Source organism: Leuciscus leuciscus (assembly GCF_965113295.1).
Source record: "Leuciscus leuciscus genome assembly, chromosome: 19".
Lineage (NCBI taxonomy): Eukaryota > Metazoa > Chordata > Actinopteri > Cypriniformes > Leuciscidae > Leuciscus > Leuciscus leuciscus.
Genome location: NC_138743.1, coordinates 8,546,784 through 8,552,950, shown reverse-complemented (window position 1 = coordinate 8,552,950; position 6,167 = coordinate 8,546,784). Strand labels below are relative to the sequence as shown.

Here is a 6,167-nt window from a genome sequence, read left to right as displayed (position 1 = left end):
AGGACATGGCCCAGGTCAAATAGTGTTTGTCCATCAGTGCGTTTGAACCCACCATTACTGTTTCTGATCACATGATTTATCAGAGCTGGACTTTTTTTATTTGATAAGATCATTGGTTTTATTTCATATTGGTTTGGTATTGGTTTTTTTACTAAAAAAAAAAAGTACTAAAAAGAAATAAAGTAGAGAAGAACGGATAGGCAGAGAAAGAAAACTGATTAAAGAAACTACAAGATTGTTTCTTAAGACCCGGCTAATTAAATAATGTATTTCATTTCAATATTTTAATACAGATTTAAAGTAATGAAATTAAATACATATCAATTCAATCCTCCTTAAAATAATATTCTCATCAGTGTCACAAATAATAAAGAACAAATCAACAAGTTAATTATCAACTGAGAGACTAGGAGTCATCCGACTCAATACACAAACAGAACAGCCTAATTTTGCAATTGTGAACATTGAGCCAAGCAACCATGAGAAAAATACTGGCGTAATTAAGATTTGAACTGAATGGAAAATAGATGGAATGAGAGCAAAATAAGCAAACAAGGCAAAAATAGCGCAATGGAGGAAAAACATGCAGTCTCAGAAAAATACACTAGATTTTTAGCTTGTTTTCCTCAGTCTATCCCATTCAGCAAAACTGTAGGAAGCATTCAAGGTTTGTCATTTTAATCTGGTATCAACATCCACTGTTTACAGTTACTATAACTACTGTAGTACAGTTGAAACTGTCCGCTGTAGGGTCTGCATGGCCGCATAAATCCACACTTGTATATGCTCATTGCTTACTTTAACCAGATTAAAGAATTGATCAAGGTAAGTTGTAGTTTTGTTGATGTTAAATTGCACAGATTATGTATCAGTTTTGTGTTTACATGGAGTTAAGTTGTTCAAGGCATGACATTTTAAGATTTGTTAAGATTATATTGCATTTTGAGTTTGCTTCATTTGTTTGTCCATAACTAATGCTATATTGATTTCATTACAACAATTAAACATCTTTCATCAAAGTTCTACAGTCAAACTTGAGGGCAATGTCTGCAGAAATACCCCAAAACCGAACTGTGGTGGAAACCAGTTTAAGCCCAAAGACAGACAGTTTGGAGTCTCAATCTGTCGGCTCTGTTGTCCAGCATCATGAAGAAAACCAGTCGATCCGCCAACTACCTCCAATGAGTGAGTCTGACCACAGTTTAACATCTAAGTCAGTGAGTCAGGAGGCGTTTGAGGAACAGCGGATATCTGAAATGGGCAGAGCCGCCTGCCAACCTGCCCAACATATAATGTCTCAAAGATCCCCTCAGGAGGTTAGTCTTTTTTGGTATTTACATTTTTATTCATTTGTATTGTTCATTAATGAATTAGTGGACATGAATATTATTCAATGTGTATTCTTTTGGTTGAATTTTTTTTTTTTGGTTACACTTAATTTCGATGGTCCACTTTGGACTCCTGAGTAACTTTGCAATGTCAACTCATTCTCATTAGAGTATTAGTAGACTGTTAAGGTTAGGGTTAGTAGAATAAGTTGACATTTACTTGCAAAGTTACTTTTAGTCAGTAGAATGTCTGTTAGGGGAGCATCAAAATAAAGTGTTAGTAGATATTATTATTAGTTTATGAGTAAAATAATGTATTTGGTACACATAACTTGCCGATACTTGAACATTTTTGTTAAACTGCACTCACACCCCAAACATTCTTATTAGAAACTTATTTAAATCTTATTTATTTTTAATAAACATAACAGCTTTTTGACATACATGTGGGTGAAACGGCTATTTTCAATATTTTCAGAATATTTTCATACTCCTAAGGCGTGTTCAGACCTTTATTTTGAAATGGTAATGAAAGAATGGTAGAAATCTCAGTTTGTTTTCATCCCAAGAGTTCAAAAGATAACATCCATTAATTTTTTTTGTTGAAAAAAAGGTCTGAAAATGTTTCAATAAATAAAAATAGATTCACCAACTAAAACGCACATACGTGTTCTTTTTATGTGTTTATTAGAGGTTGAATTCATATCAAAATCTGCCAAACTTCCCATACTACTTCTGAATAGGATGTCTACTTCATAAATTGTATCAAAATTGTGGAAATATATGGTTCAGATCACTCAAAACATACAGTAGGCTATGTGGAAATGGAGGCGCCCTTATATGGGCAGTAATTTGTCACCTAGTGAAAAAGTTTGGTACTGCGCCCAAACAAAATCTTACTGAAAGCACATTTTTTGAGATACAGTATCAACCTAAAATTTGAAACACAACTTGTTCCGATTTTTGGCTTTCATTTTCTTGCAGTTTTAGAGTCCAACATGTTTTGAAAATATATATTTTATATAAAATATGAATAATACATTTTTTTACATTGTACATTTTCATAAACTCAAACTTCTATAACTTTTCACTTTCTAAATTTCTGCCAAATGTCTTCTTTAAAACAAGACCAATCTTACGTCTCTATTCCAAAGCATTCTTGAATTACAAACATTTAACTGTGATTATTTAAATAACTGTAAAATAATAAAACCTAAAAGTACAAATACTTATCCGTCAATGTTTGATTCTAATAATTATATATATATATATATATATATATATATATATATATATTAGAGGTGGGCATAGATTAATTTTTTTAATCTAGATTAATCTAGATTAATTTTGAAATTAATCTAGATTAATCTAGATTAAAATGGCTCATTTGAATTCTGCCGAAGGCATTCAGAATATGTGTGCTACCCAAATAATGACTATAAAAGTAAGTCTTTGAGAACGGGTTTCTCAAGCCAGGTGGCGCATTAGACCAGGGGCTCATCTCCTGTTTCCAAAATGCATCATAAACTGCTTGAGAAAGCTGTTCTACTCATAGACTGTAAAAGGTTACTACTGTACTGTTACCGTCCGTAGGCAACATTAGGTAGGCCTATGTTATTATCAACTACTATAGGCTATCAATTAGGGATGGGCGATATGGCCTAAAATCTATATTGTGATATACATTGCAGCCTCTTGCGATAACGATTTACAGTATATTATAATAAAACCATTTCAGAACAGATTACACAGACCCATGCTAAACAACTGCTAAATGTATATTTTTTTAAAGGGTGTATGTAGTTTTGAGAACATATATTGTGCAAAACTGTAAGTATACAACATAATTTTGCAGATAAATAAAATTTAAGTACACTAGCTGCAGAGACTTAAGTAGGTCTAATGTTTATTATGGCTTGGAGCTTATGAAACCCCAAATTTAAAATCAGAATATTGTCTAACTGATGTCTTTTCAGTTAAAAAGAAACACAACAACGATTCTTAAAATCGAGATGATGTGCTACACCACTAAGCAAGGCTGGATTAGTACCCCCAGGGGCCCCTGGGCACTGAAGCTCATGGGCCCCCTTCCCCTACCTGACAACCACACCCTCCAAAGGAACACACACCAGGTGTGGGATTTAACATGCCAATCACTATTGATCAAAAGCTGAATGACTAGTTCACAAGACAATGATACGAAATACATTTTTCTGAAAAGTATGGCTGCACGATTTGGGGAAAATGTCATATTGTGATTATTGAGGTCAATATTGCGATATGCGATTGCGATATAGTAAACAAATGGTTTCATGAGTTAACTTGCTTATTTCTCAAGTAAAATGCACACACAGATTAGTGATAATGCTGAAATTTGTAGCCCATTTCTCAACTCAAACTAGAAACAACAACTAAATGCACTGTGTTTTCAAATTAAAATAAATTCAATATTGTTATTTGTCTCAATAATACAAGAGTTAAAAATAAATGTCATATTTACCTGTGCCTGTCAAACAGGTAGACCTAGGACATATACCGAAATTGTCAAACTGCACTGCATAAATTATAAATTAAATATAGACTAATCCTTATTATAGCAAAAAAAAAAAAAAAAAACTTTAGTCAACAGCAGTGAGTCATTTTCTCTGTTCTTTTTGTTCTTTGATTAACTTTACTGACAGAAAGCTTTATTGGCTGCTGTCTCTTTAAGACCAGCTGACGGAGACGCGGCTCTCGCACGCGCCTCATTCTTTCACAACTCTTGACGTTCATCATAAGACAGCTCTTATGTTATTAAGATACTCGACAAAACGGACATTTTGGCATAACTGTGTGTGTTATTGTAAGTTCAAGCACGAAAGATAACTGTATTCTGGCGTGCTGTCTGTGCGCACGATACTGGCGCGCGCGCGTCTTTCTGTGTCTGTGTGTGTGTGTGTGTCACAGTCAGACTTTTGTCTTGTCGCACATGAATTGTTTAAAAGCAATTTTAACAATTGCTTTTAAACAATGGTGCCCCTGCTTTTAAACAATTGCTTTTAAACACGTGCCCAGATTGCCCATATGGTAGATCCGGCCCTGCACTAAGATATATTGGAATGGGAATAATACGCGCGCGCTGGTATTCAGTGATATCATGTTTCGTTTTGAATTTGAGGTGGTAGAACGGATTAGTCGTGTGTTAACTTACCGAACTGTTACCCCACACACTCTGTATATAGTTTGCTGCTGCTCGTCTGACGGCTTAAACCCGAACCAAGTCCAAATAATGGATGTTACACCGATCTTTTTCACCAGCTTTCACTTTCAGCCGTGTTTACTTAAGATGACGACGAATATGCGTTGCAGCCGGGTTTACCTCGCGGCCGCGGGTAGATTGCGTCATCATCTCCCAACCCAACTTGGAGAATAGATTAACGGCGATATTTTTTTTATCGCGCGATAAGAGTCTCGCGTTAACGCAGCACGTTAACGCCGATAACGGCCCACCACTAATATATATATATATATATATATATATATATATATATTAAGAAGTGTGGAATAGGTTTGTTGCAACACTTACTAGTGACTCTATTAGCTTGATGCATATTATAGAGTATACCTATTACATTTTGAATCTCAATACAGATTTAGACTTTTATATCTCTGTCTGAACAGAATCCAGGCCAAAATGAGCTTCTCCTTCAGCGTCAGGTGAATCAGTTGCAGAGGGTTTTACAGGAACAGAACACACTGCTCTCTCTCATCAGTCCAGGTATGACTGGAGAAACCCTCATGCATATAACAGTTGTTTATGATGGTTATCTGGTTGAGAAAAACAAATCTTTGTGAAAGTATATTCATTCTTTAGGGTTTCATTGCTGATATGCTGTAGGTTTCAAATTATACTTACAGGAAGAGTAATGTAAATTACAATTTTAATCTGTTATTAGACCTGTGGCATTTGCATTACAACCTTTTTTTCAGCTTTAACCACCAAGCCACCAGCTCTGCAAATGCAGTATACCTAAGTTGACCACTGTCATTACAGAACCTTCCTTTCTCTTTCAGGGCTGATTTTATCTCCCACATTCTTAGCGCACTGGCAAGCCCAGACACCTCCGAGCACTTCAGAAGCTGATCTCAACAACACTACTGAGAATTTAGATCCCTTCAAGGAAAGCTCAACCAAACCCTCATATACCGGCCAGGTTGAGAAAAAGTCAGAAGCTCTGCTGGCAACTAATAACAGCAATGGTAGGAATCGAGAAGTCCTTTATCTTACAATATTGTTGTGATAAAAATCAGTTTGAGATACTATATTCTCTACATATTAATAATCAAAACAATAATAATACATGCAAAAAATATATATATATATTAGTAGCCTAACATAGAATGCAAGTAAAACAAAATCTTGGACATTTCTTCCTCCTCTGTGCCTGACAGAGAAGTCTCTAGAATCATACATTTCCAGTTAAAGAGAAAACTGACAACCGTCTGTGAGTCCAAATCATGAGTCACATTTACAAATACATCACTCACATCAGAATGTCCAATATGTGCAAGACACATTGTGTAAACGGGAGATAAAGCTGTTAAAAATGCTTCAGTGTGACATGCTACTTCATTTAACTATTTTAAATGGTATATGACTAATTGTTTTGTCATTATTATGCATACAGCTTTCATAACCTCATATTTTATTAATTGTTAAATAGTTAAATAATATGAGGACATAATGAGAATACATGGACTATTTGTGAATTTAAAATTGTCACACCGCAGGACCATTTAGAATGAACTATAAAGGCAAAATGGTCATTTTAAATGATTACAGTGAATAAGATAGAGAAT

The 6,167-nt window shown here is 34.7% G+C and overlaps 1 long non-coding RNA gene across 1 annotated transcript; it reads left to right on the top strand.

The window, feature by feature from the left end:
- The first annotated feature begins 117 nt into the window (after positions 1-117).
- LOC309481635 lies at positions 118-6,161 on the top strand. The gene is made up of 2 exons (XR_014200071.1): positions 118-1,316; positions 4,989-6,161. It is a non-coding gene; the product is annotated as an uncharacterized lncRNA (long non-coding RNA).
- The last annotated feature ends 6 nt before the right edge of the window (positions 6,162-6,167 follow it).